The following is a 12,760-nucleotide window of genomic DNA, read 5'->3' on the forward strand; positions in this document are numbered from 1 at the left end:
ATTTCACAAACAGCAATTACCACAATCAAAGAAAGTACATCTTTAATACATAATATATTAATTATGCACCTCATAAATCTAAATAGGAAGAAATATTTATCTTTTCTGGCTGTCTTGTAGATTGCAGATTACCTCAAGTTCTTTGCCTATAAAGGCTGGTTTGGGGTTATTATTGAAACGCCCTTCCCCTCATCACTTGCTGACATTTATTTTATTCCGAAATCCTTTCTGAAAAGAGCCACATTGTGAACAACTATTTTTACAAAACTTATAGTACCTGACTGCAAACTCACCTTACCAAATACCTGCACTGAACGAGAACAACACAGTTAGTGCACTTCTCCTCTATTTACAATTTCTCAATACACAACAGGAAGTTCTAGAATCGTAGGTGTTACCAATTACAATAATTTTCTAATTAAATTATTAATTATAAGAACAGAATACTTTTAGGAATCTATAATTTTGAGGCTTCAGTGCACGAGTCTTACCATTTAAATCAATTTAAAATTTAATCAAGTAGTTTCTATAGTTTTGCAGATTTGTGTACTTAATAATTTTTATGAATTTATTTCTCATAAGACGTGTTCGACAGAAGTTTATTGTCTTACTTCAAACAGGTAATAAGTATCTATAATCTCAATAATAAATTACAATCCGAAAGTTCTTGAAATTAAATTTCTTCATTTTTGAAAATTTGCGAGCTACTCATTGCATATTTAACAGACGCTATGGTACAAAACTACAGTGCGAAACGGTTAGATAAATCTTTCCCTTTTTTTTCTAAGAACGCCTTCTGTTTTAAATAAAAGGCGAGAGAATAAATCTTTTAGTGGTATATGTAGTCCAACTCTATTGTGCATTACAATGTTCCTTAATAAAATCTTCTGTTAATCTCAGTCTATAATAACTGAAACAATTACTTGTATGTGACCCACAGTAACACATTGTACAAATTCGTATTGTAAATTGTACATAGAATCTGGTATCGATAACTTCATCAACTGATTTTGTCTACTAACCAGGTACATATGAACAGAATAATGTTTTTTCAGTTTTCGTAAAGACCAAACAACTACTGTACCTTGAGTCCCTTCCTTCAACTTTTGGAAATCAGTCACTTTCTAATAAAGATTATTTACAATTTGTTATCAGAAATTCGTCATAGTCATGCTTCCGTCAGTGGGTAGTTTCATGAGGGTCAATGAGAAACTCTTGTTTGTCCAAAACAAATGATGTGCACAATATGATTGATAAGGATTGGCACGTAACTCTTTGTGAGATAGAGCCAACCATAGGCATATTTAATGATACGATAAATTTGATATACGGGAAGGATGAATTAAGAAACTCCTCCTGTCACACATTTTATGTTTTATTAAATACACGATGCATTTCGCACCCTGTGGGCCCATCATCAGTTGTAAGTTGTCTTAATGGATGATTTATTTCTGCTCTTGAACACACTAACCAAAATATAGTGAAAAAATAGAAGGAGTGCGATATTAAGGAACCTACCAGAATGTGAAACTTCGTAATCACGAAAGCCTGGAACAAAAATTATTCTTGACAGAAAATAGAACACACTAGATCTACCACATAATCATCAGTCTACTATAATGAAAACTTCGATTCAAAGATATTAAACATTAACGAAAGAACAACATTTTGGAAAGTCGAATTATAAACAGTAACCATATTTTTAGGAAGAATAAAAACACAAGACAGATGGCAGGGAATGTGGAAGAGTTTCCCTTCATAAGTTTGAATGACTGTGAGTGTCGATCCGATATACCGAGGAAATATTGTCGCTGAGATACGTCGATATTTTTTAAGAGAAAGTTACGAGATACAGATATTTTATTATCAGTCCTACTTCGCTCGGAGGTAGGAGGCGCGAGGGCAGTGACAGTGAGGCCGGGAAGGCGAAACAGTTCGCTGTGGCTGAGGCGGCGGGGTGAGTACCGTGCCGGCAGTTGACGGCTGGTGCAAGTTCGGCAGTTAACAGTCACCGGCTCATAGTGTAGCAGCGATATCAGGAAGAGACACCCAGGCGGGTTCCTGGACTGCGAACCATTATTACCTCAGCTGCGGACGTTTGGGGTGCGAGGGAAGGTGTGACTTGTGTGCTCCAGCGGTGGAATGGACCTGCTGGCGGGCGGACGACCGCCGCTATTCTCAAGTTGTGTGTCGGCTCCAGGCTGTCCTTCCTGGACCATTGCACGGATATGTCTGGCGAGCTTCCGATTTGTTTCGTAAGGTGTGACGCAAATCCAACACCTTCCATGAAAACCCTGACATGATAAGAAAATGGTGAATAAATAGTTACTACTATTTAAGTTCCAATGACACGCCCGGGTAGTCGAGAGCGCAAAGTGCTGCTCCCTGGACTCGGGTAGGCGCGCCGGCCCCGGATCGAATCCGCCCGGCGGATTAACGGCGAGGGCCAGTGTGCCGGCCAGCCTGGATGTGGTTTTTAGGCGGTTTTCCACATCCAGCTAGGTGAATACCGGGCGGGTCCCCACGTTCCGCCTGAGTTACACAACTCGCAGACTTCTGAACACGTTGGCACTATTCCATGAGTTACACTCGACGCAGGCAGCAGGGATAAACATTCCGTGCCGTGGGGGGGAGGGGGGGGGGGAGGGGGGCGGTTCGGAGTGGCGGCAGAATGGGTATCTGTCCACCCCTTTCCACTAACCTTGCCAAATGCGTTCCTAACAATGCCAAACCTGCATCAGCACAGTACATGGCACCAGTGAGAGAAAGAAAGAAGTATTAAGGCTCCAACCATCGTATATCGAGTGGATTCATTTCATGTGTCACGTCCTGCGTGTACTACTACTGGAGCGCACAGTTTTATTAGTCTTTTTGAATGTTTATACCACCAATTTTGTGTTTGTTTATTGTTTATAAGGGTGGGTTCTCTTGTCTTCATTATTTTGTTTCGAAGGATACGTTTTATTTGCTTTTAGTGAGGAGTTCATTAGCCAACCAAACGCGTTAGATTATGGTTTAGTGCTCCGCTCCGCGTGGCGGTTACTTGCTCACCTCCTTCACATGACGCGAGTTTGGTCCAATTTGTGATCCGTGTTCGAACTTCCGGCTCGGTGACTGTATCTGCAGCTGAGTTTAGATTTTGGCCGCCTTCCGAGATTCATTAATTTCACTCCGTACATCACTGAAAAGTTATTTACTTGTTTTTCTTGCTGCTATAATTTTGACTGTAATGCTGCCCAGTATCTATATTAAATGCTGTATTTCCCTGTTAATGAGGCTGTCATTTGTGTTTCTTTAGGTGGGACTTGAAATCTGCCCTGTTGGCAGACAGGCGCAGCGTCCGAAAGAGCAGCCAAGTGCGCGTTCGACCGAAGGGTGGTCCTGCATCACTTAATGTTTCCGAGGCCACGACGCCTCGCCCAGATTGGGTTGTATAGCATGTCGAGATATTTCTCTTAATCATTGCGCACCTACTGCAGCTTAACTTTTAATTATTTTTTATTTGCTGTTGAAGTGTTAACCAGTTAGTTTTACAATTGAGTAATTACTAGATTTATTTACTTAAATGAGTTTATGCAAGTGTGGTTAGGCCAGCTGAATGGATATTAATCTTACTCCTTGTATACACTGTCGGTTTTTGAACTTTCCGAACACTAGGAGATTCAGAATGTTAATTTCATGAAGAATTTCATTATTTGTGCCATTCTGAGCACAATATTTACCATGAGTTTTATGTGGTTATTTCTCTTCTGTGCTTTCGCTACCCGGCAGTATGCTTGCGGAGTATACTTCTCTTTCGGATTGTAACTGTTACTCTCTTTCGATAAAGAATTTTTAGATCTTTCATTGTACTGTCATTGTTTTCAACGTTGTATTTTATCTGTTCGCTATTAATCGATTGACCGTAAATTATTCTGTTGCTTAGTAGTCAACATCATTGGAGATGTTTTTGCAATAGATGTTTAATCTGTTAAAATAAAGTTTACAACGCGGAAGATGCTTAGTCTCCTCTTGGCCCTATCCTCCCTACGACTGACAGCCAGACGCGGGTTTTGCATAGTAGTATTGTAGTAGTAAAAATCTGAATAAACTAAGTAACTATATCTATTTTCCTCCGTCCTTTCTCTTCTTGATATGACCTTTATATCCTCATCTTCTTCAACTAAAAGTTTCCATTATTCTATGCCTACGATTACGCGCTGCATTTATAGAGTTGCTCTGTATTAAAACTACATTTCGGTAATATCGGTACAGTACATAAAGGTCGTAGTAAATGGTAGGATTACTGGTAGTACTGATAGGATTGGTAGGGAAAGAAACACAGAGCAATGTGTGAGAGAGGAACTGGCAGCAGACGACTTCTCTTCGTTGTTTATTTATTTTGTATCTTTACGAAATATACATTTCATTTTATAGGCAATACGAATTAGGTGATGGCGTACGTTATGCGCTTTTTGGGTAACCAAAGCAATTACTTTGATACAAGTAAAGTTTACATGCACAAACCTAAAGAATCTGTATAATTGCAGTTATTGCTTACTCAGTAGGACGTTCTCGATCAGAGGCGAGAATTTCCTGTTACTAGACAATGTATAAGTTCTTTATGAACAGCATAAAAACCTTTTATAAAAGCTGGATGACGTATTGAAGGGATGTCTGTCTTTTATTTTATTTTAAATGTTTCCTTTGTTAGGAAATCATTTTCTTGCTCTGTATAATAAGTCTGAATCTTTTTTATTTTTAATACGTCCTTCTTATTCATGTTACAAACAAGATTATTTGAATAAAAGATGAATTAAACATTAATTTCAATTTTTCTATAAATACTGTTTTTTTTTAAATAACAGACAGGAGGATACTTCTGTAGAAGAAAAATATTACGTAGGTAATGATGTCCTCTATATACCCCCAGTTTCTACACAGTCCAACAGTCCCTTTTTCTGGTGGAATCTAGTTAAGACACCGATCACATACTCAAACAAACATCAAATGAGGTAACGCCCGCAGGGCTACTAGGTAAACTATCGAAAGCTATCATTACTTAAGACAGTCTATGGTAGCCTACAGTAGTTTTAGAACACTCCCTGTATTTAATGTCTCTTTTCTGTCAAGATTATTTGATGTTCCAGCCGTTATTAGAGTTCATAATTTTTACGTTAATCGTCTATGTAAGGAAGTCACCCACGTTTCTCTTTCCCGCTATATCTTAGCATTTACTGTCCCTGTCGCGCTCCCGTTGTGTCCCTCATTACCTGGTCAGTGCACGCTGGGCTGTTCGGTCGGTTCCTTGCCCCTACGCGCTCAGCGTTCCCGTGTGCTTGTTCGGCCTATGTGACTACTGAGTTTGACATCCTGGTAAGTTCGTTACTATCGTCCCTCTTACAGTTATCACCATCTTTTGGTTAGTCTGTTTCTCTATTTCCGTTCATTGTCTATTAATGCTTTGTTTTTGTTTAAAGTTTCCTGTTTTATCGTGTTTTTTTTTTTTTATACCTGTCTTCCTGCATCCATATCACCGTATGCTACTGCCACGAGAGTCTATTCTGCGTTATGTTGCTGTCACCATTATACCCCTATTTTATTAATTGCCTACATCTTAATTGCACGTTTTCCAACTTTGAATTTTAGACCCTATCAGTTCTCTTAACATTTTTTACTGTATGATCCATTACGACCTGAAGTCGAGGTCTCCATCGCTTTGCAGATTTTTGTATCCAACTACCATTTCTTCGACGGACGATTTAGTTTGATATGATTAAGAATCTTGTGTCGTTCATTTAACTCCGCTCTTGATTTTGTCTGAACTGAATGTGCATACTTTTATATTATTTACTACATCCTTCTACAAACTGGAGTATAGAAAATATTCAGTATTTTTCTCCATTTTTATACTCGTACGTATGCCTGAGAATGCAACCATTATGTGCGAACCCGATCGTTTCAATGAAGAATCAGCTTTTACGGTTCCTGATTTGTGAAATATTTCCACGGATGTGGTTGCCCGGAGTATAATATGTGTTGAAATAGGAAGACGTCTCACAAGATAACGAGTTCCTTAGATTTAATATGGGCTACAAGATGACTCCCCACGTTAACAGTACAGTATTGGCTGGATCACGTATCGGAGAATCCAGTTTATGGACTTCTTAGCTCTTTAAAAAAAGCAAGTGTGAAACATTTAGATTTACCGGATTTCTATACTTAAAATATGAAGCAGTGAAGCACTTATATAGTTTTTAGCAGTTTCATGTAAAATATTGTTTGCTACAAGTACATACTTTGCTACATCAGTCTTACATGTACAATGTGGGTGCCGTACAAGTCGTTTGTCCACTTATCGCGACATAAATAAGGTACAGGAAGCAGCGAACAGTAAAATGCCGTAAACGTAAGCTTTTTGGTAACACGTAAAAATCACTATCAACGCTCCTTTTCCAAACGTGGGCAGTAATTAAAATATAAAATTGTCTTTGCAACAAAATCAAAGCGAAAAGTAGCATAGCACTGACATGGGAGAGAATATGATCCACGTTTCATCGGAACATCGGTAAATTACTCGCTTTTATTAATCAAGCTAATTATGTCGGGCGCTTCGATGGATGCTGACTGTAGCGGAACGCAGTGGGACTTCAGAAACGTTATTAATTCTGGTGTGCGGTACCGCCTGTGATGTTCTGCCTCAAATTATGTGCGATATCCATTAGTGCAGCATTTATCGTCATTCCATGAACAGGGTTTCCAGTAGATCATAACTGCGTGTCCTCCGTAGTAGTATCAGGAAGTGTGTGTGTGTGTGTGTGTGTGTGTGTGTGTGTGTGTGTGTGTGTGTGTGTGTCTGTGTCTGTGTCTGTGTGTGTGTGTGTGTATTTTAACATTCGCAAATGGTCAGAAAATTTTTCATGGTTGTTTTTACGTGCGGCTACGATCTTTTAATGCTGCTGAGACAATACATGAAGATTATCCTTGTGTATCGCTATCACATTACCCTGTAGAACAGAGAACGAAAAATGCAATACAGGAATTCTGGCGAAATAACGCAATCCTTACGGTTCACAATTCATCAACTAGCAGTTTCACACCAGTACTACCAAACCTTCGGACATTTATTTTTATGACGATCTAGTGGTCGTATACAATAGATAACATACAGTCAGAGGCACTGGACACCTTTATGTGGTACTGGTTCCAAAGCTGCTTAGTCTTCAAATTGCATTTATATTTACTGTTAAGGTAGTAATAAGTGACCGCGATCCATTCAACTCGAGTTGCGGATATTTACGAAGAAGATTACGTTTTTCTCTGGAGGTCTCCAAAGAATCATGTGGTTGTCTGAAATATTAATAATAACAAAGACGTTCAGCAAGCACGGTAAAAACTTGTAATGGCCAAAGGTGGTAAATCTATACTCGAAATGTCGCCCTAAGTATACACCAAAATTACCAACCAGTTTAATCATAAATTCTTCTTACTATACTGAACTGGCATGTCAAATTTCTTTCTTTCTTCCTACAAAGTACTTTGTGCGACAACATCTCGACAGTCTCCAAGATATGTGGTCTATGAGATCTATCGCTAATCTCGTGTGACTAACCTTTAATGATCAGATTACTTCGTTATGTAAAGGAATTTTCGTTAGGTAATACTACTATTGACGTTACCTTTCGTTACAGCACGAATACTGTTACAAAAGTACATTTCAGAATACGAAAACAATGCATTTCTGACAACTGACTGTTTCACTGCCAACGGCCTTGCTGCAGTGGTAACACCGGTTCCCGTCAGATCACCGAAGTTAAGCGCTGTTGGGCTGGGCTATCATTTGGATGGGTAACCATCCGGTCTGCCGAGCGCTGTTGGCAAGTGGGGTGCACTCAGCCCCTGTGAGGCAAACTGAGGAGCTACTCGATTGAGAAGTAGCGGCTCCGGTCTGGTAACTGGCGGACGGCCGGAAGAGCGGTGCGCTGACTACATGCCCGTCCATATCCGCATCCAGTGACGTCTGCGGGTGAGGATGTCACGGCGGCCAGTCGGTACCTTTGGTCCTCAATTGCCTGTGCGTGAGGAGTTTACTTTTAATTTTGTTTAGATTATTTCACTGTACAGCAGAATGTACCCTATTTTTAAATTTTCTGGCATGTTAAAACTTTCTGTAGGACCGCAATTCTAAGTTGGAACTTCGGTTTTCAAACTGACTGAGCTATCGAGATACGTCTTCGATCCGTCCTGACAGAATGACATACAGAAAAGCTTCTATGAACTTGGAAAAATATGAGAGAAGAGCTAGCGGAATTGAAGATGTGATTAGGAGGCGTATAGCAGGCTTGGATAGCGTAAGATCCCCCCCCCCCCCCTCCCCCGTTCTCTTCCTTCTATTAAATCTGCAGAAGTATATCAGTTTAGTTAGGAAGTTCCTAGAAAATAACATAACAAGCGTGCAGTAAGAATAGCCATGCTTTTGCATCCAAGACTTAAAGAGATTAAGACAACTCGACCTTGCATTGCATTAGTGAGTCATCGCGTAGGATTTACTCCTACTGGTTTTGCCGCGAAGCTCTCGTACTTAATGTCGCTCGCAGGAGCAACATCAGCACCATCGGATTCTCTTGAAACAGCAACTCTACATCCTGTAAGTTTTAAGTGATGATGTGGAAAGCTACATTGGTTGAAACAATGTTCTTGGATGCCAATATTAGGTGTTACATTTACATCTACATGGATATTCTGCAAAACACATTTAAGTGCCTGGTAGAGGGTTCATCGAACCACCTTCACAATTCTCTAATATTCCAAACTCGTAAAGCGCGTGGAAAGAACTAACACCTATATCTTTCCGTACGAGCTCTGATTTCCCTTATTTTATCGTGGTGATCGTTTCTCCCTATGTAAGTCGGTGTCAACAACATATTTTCGCATTCGGAGGAGAATGATGGTGATTGGAATTTCATGACAAGATTCTGTCGCAACGAAAAACACCTTTCTCTCAATGATGTCCAACCCAAATCCTGTATCATTTCTGTGACACTCTCACCCATATTTCGCTATAATACAAAACGTGCAGCCCTTCTTTGAACTTTTTCGATATAGTCCGTCAGTCCTATCTGGTAAGGATCCCACACTGCGCAACAGTATTCTAAAAGAGGATGGACATGCGTAGTGTAGGCAGTCTCCTTAGTAGATCTGTTACATTTTCTAGGTGTCCTACCAGTAAAACGCAGTCTTTGGTTAGCCTTCCCCACAACATTTTCTGTGTTTTCCTTCCAGTTTAAGTTTTTCGTAATAGTAATGCCTAGGTATTTAGTTGAATTTACGGCCTTTAGATTAGACTGATTTATCGTGTAACCGACGTTTAACGCATTTCTTTTAGCATTAATGTGGATGATCTCACACTTTTCGTTATTTAGGGTCAACTGGCAATTTTAGCACCATTCAGATAGCTTTGCAAAATCGTTTAGCAGTTTCTTTCCATCTTCGCATGACTTTATTAGTCGATAAATGACAGCGTCATCTGCAAACAACGTAAGACGGCTGTTCAGATTGTTCCCCAAATCGTTTATATAGCTAAGGAACAGCAAAGGGCCTGTAACACCGTAATTCGATAATAAATGAAACAATGTTGCTTATTCACTTACAGCAAGCAGTGTCTTGGGAGCATGGTCTTACGTCAGAAGCAGATCGAAAGGCAACCTGCTGGCGACTGGCGAATGTAGCGTGAAGTCTAGATCTTGTACTTAACAGTCGTGAAACATCCTACAAGTCCCTTATCTTCAACATTATTCATTTGTTCATTAAAATGGCTGCTTTCATGTGCCGCAATATTGTTGTAGCAAGCCTTTGTGACCTGCAGGCTTCTCGTAATATCTGTAGTACGAAAATAACTTTTATTAGAAATATTTACTAAACAAAAGCACTTGCTGTGCGCCGGAATGAGTGTGGTAACTTTCTCACAGCCAGCCACAGCGCCCCATCCCTCTATCCACTTCCAAACACCAGGTGGTCCAACGGTTGCTTCAGCCCCAGCGTGGAAACTGTAATTTGCATTCTGCAGTACTGCCTGAGCTTATTGAAGACTACTTATATCTGCAGACGCGATCTAAAATGTATGTCTGGAATGTAATCTCAAAATAAACGATACCTTACAAACAGCCCTCGATAATTCTTTAAAACTGTTTTTTGTAAACAAAACCGCAATTTTCGAAATACTATGATCGCGGTTTTATGGCTCTCAGGCGCCGCCTCTACAGGTTTAATTTTATCTCTCTTCTTCTTTTTGTCATCGAATCATTTACGGCATTTCGTTATGAAAACTTTTCAACACAGAATCTACTCGATCGAGAGCTCTCATTAAATTTGCAAATAACAAACAGATTTTCTTAAATTTCCTGTTAATTGTAATAATGGTATCTTAAATTTTATCTCCTGTGCTTTCACGACATTAAAGATCATAACTTTTTCAAGTTGAGAACTACTGAACACAAATACCATGGAAACATAACACTTCATATATAACATCTCAGCCAAGAAATAAGAGAGTGATTAGGTATGCAAAATGCGCTAATATTATCAGTGAAATATTATTTGATTTCACAAAATTTTATGAAAAACAAGAATAATTCTCAATTTTGAGGCGGCTGGTTGGCCGAGCCAAAGAAATCCATCAGAGCATGTTTCCACAATTTACACTACAAAGACTCAAAATAGACAGAATACACAAACACGGTTATACACAATACACAAGGCAACAACATTTCTCTTTCCTGCAGGTCACTGACATTCGCCAGAACATTTGTTTAGAGCATTTGCGACTCATGGTCGTTTTTTGAGAACTCACCACACTGACACATTGTCTTTCCTAGAAACAGTTAGTCGCCAGCTGGTATTGCTGGTCCTAGGCGATGTGTTTCCCCTGTGTTTCCCCGATGACAATCATTATGTGCGCGTATGCCAACCGCGTCTCTTGTTGCTGACTGCTCATCTTGTTTGGCTCCTAGTGCAACCTCATCTGTTCACACCTGCTCCGAATTATCCCGTCTTTGCATGCTCTATTAAGTATGAGTACGTGAAACGAAACACATATTTCAGATCAAGACGATATCAGTTGTTTACATTTCCCATACACTGAATACTTGGAAGATAATTTTCTTTTTTCTGCCAAGGTGACAAATTCAAAAGACCACCTGTTTTTAAATCCACTAAATTAACTTGCACTGTCTTCCCCAAATGTTTAAGATTCTAAGTCCATTTACTAATGAGTCCATTATATTATTTCTTTTAAATGACCATTTATTTTTCTTCCCATGGTTAATTGTAATGTATATTTTTCTCTTAGTAGCAATTTTCGGGAACTAACTGTCTTTATATGGAGAACTTTTTTGTTACAATTTCCAATATTGTTATTTACTGCCATAAGCTTTCTTAATTTTGAAGCTAACTTTCCTTATATTCATTCAGCAAATATATCAGTGCCTCTGTAAGTAAAATTACAGACTTCTTGCTGAATTCCAGCTACACTGACAAATGTCTCTTTAGTATTAGGATTCCAAAATTCTGTACTGAATCTGTTCTGTTAGACAATGCTGTTCGCCCCCGGTAGCTGCGTTGTCAGCGCGACAGAATGTCAATCCTAAGGGCCAGGGTTTGATTCCCGGCTGAGTCAGAGATCTTCTGCGCTCAGGGACTGGGTGTTCTCCTAATCATCATTTCATTCCCATCGACGCGCAAGTCGCCGAAATAGCGTCAAACCGAAAGACTAGCACCCTGTGAACGGTCTACACGACGGGATGCCCTAGTCACACGGCATTTACATTTATTAGACAGTGCTGGCTCAGTTTCGTTGGATTCTTTGTTTAAAATGCAGACTGACATATTCTGTTTTTCAGTTTCATTTCTCACATAAAATTTCGTAAGAGAACTACTTCGACTGCCAAAGGGTTTTGGATTTGCTCGTCCGTGACTAGGTTATAATTTACATCAAAGTTTAAATTTACTCTGTAAGTTAGAGTTGACTGAGCCTGTTCGTCCTAGACTAACTTACTGTTTACAGCAGAGAACGTCGTGTTACATTCCTCTATATCAGAGACTGTACTACAACATTTCTTATCACTGACAGCAACTTGCGAATTATTAATAGAATCTTCATTTCCTTGATATTATTACCAGTTTCCTCCCGAAAGGTTTCACTTACACTACTGCATGAATGATCTGTCATTGAATTTGGTAGTTTTGTTACATATGCAGACTGTTCTTGCAAGTCCTTCATTCATTCATCGGTATCAGTGATGACCGCTATTATTTTGTTGCTCTTATTGTTATACTCTTACGAGAACTGTCCTTGCTGTCAATTTTTTTTGTTAGTATTGTCGGTATTACTATTGATGTCCCTAGGATACAGCATTACTTTACTCATTTCTCGTAACGTTCCTTCCATATTAAAGGAAGAACTTTCCCATTCTCTAATTTCAACTTCACTATTCGCTATTGGCTTACTAGCTTCAGCTACCTTGATTTATCGCACATACAATTCCCTCAGCCATTCTATGCTCGCCTCCTATCACAACACTCACCACAGTTTCTTGGTATTCTCCCGCATTTTCAACGATACTTTCCAATATATTTTCCTCGTCACTATCCGTTAAATCATCAGCCTTCGTACAGTCTTCTTCAAAATTATTGTTAGTTTCTTCTGTTTCTCCACTTATCTTTATCCACGTTCTTGTCTCGTTCCCCATAATTTTAATTGTTCTCAAGAAGAATATACACCGCG

General features: G+C 39.4%; 1 pseudogene; it reads left to right on the top strand.

The window, feature by feature from the left end:
• The first annotated feature begins 7,741 nt into the window (after positions 1-7,741).
• On the top strand, positions 7,742-7,859 carry LOC126356607 (5S ribosomal RNA; annotated as a pseudogene).
• The last annotated feature ends 4,901 nt before the right edge of the window (positions 7,860-12,760 follow it).

The sequence above is a fragment of the Schistocerca gregaria genome, chromosome 3 (assembly GCF_023897955.1).
Source record: "Schistocerca gregaria isolate iqSchGreg1 chromosome 3, iqSchGreg1.2, whole genome shotgun sequence".
NCBI classification, from domain to species: Eukaryota; Metazoa; Arthropoda; class Insecta; order Orthoptera; family Acrididae; genus Schistocerca; species Schistocerca gregaria.